This window comes from Procambarus clarkii, chromosome 71 (assembly GCF_040958095.1).
Source record: "Procambarus clarkii isolate CNS0578487 chromosome 71, FALCON_Pclarkii_2.0, whole genome shotgun sequence".
In the NCBI taxonomy this organism is placed as follows: domain Eukaryota; kingdom Metazoa; phylum Arthropoda; class Malacostraca; order Decapoda; family Cambaridae; genus Procambarus; species Procambarus clarkii.
Genome location: NC_091220.1, coordinates 15,282,892 through 15,283,719, shown reverse-complemented (window position 1 = coordinate 15,283,719; position 828 = coordinate 15,282,892).

Below are 828 nucleotides of genomic sequence, written 5' to 3'. Positions count from 1 at the left end.
AGGAGAAGGATTTTGGATGGGTAGGGGGGGAAATGCTGCCCAACCACTTGAACGGTCGGAGATTGAAGCCAACCTGCGAGAAGCGAGGCCGTTGCTCTACCGTCCAGCCAGAGTGGTTGACTGATTTTTGGTTAGATAGTTTATGCTTTGCTATATGCTTTTCTTATTTGTTTGAATATCGTTAGAATGTCAGATAAGTGAGAGTTATTTCTGTAAATTATCCAACTGACTGACTTGGAATAATAATTTTTATGATAGTTAATGTTTCAAATAGTATTGATTGATATAATATGATGTCTTGTTTCTGTCTCAAGGGAAAGTTTGTATTTAGTTAATCGTTTTCTGATGCCATGTGACTTGTCGTTCCTTTATGCTGGAACCATTCTATAGTTGGCATCTAGATATTATTATATTTTCCCATTTGTTTTGTAGGCTTGCACATATTTAATAAGTACAGCTTTGTTGATTTACATCTAGTGCTCTACTCATTCCTGAAATCCTTATAGATACTGGTCATATATCTTCATGTATTATTCCTCAATAAGAAACTGAGGTGGGGGCATAGGCCTTGTCGGGTGGCTAAAATAATTAGTGATAAGGTTAAATCATAACAATTAACCATTTATTTACGCCTATTTCATTCTTTCTTTCTTTATTAATGTGAGTTTGTGAATAGGCTGTTTGCCTTTTAATTAATAAAGAAATGGAATATATAATGAATATCAAAATAATTTTAAAAAATTCTTTTTTTATATGCTGAAATCTTGTTTAGTAGTATAAAAATGGTGCACAATAAATTCACATATATACTATCAATTATATCAATAG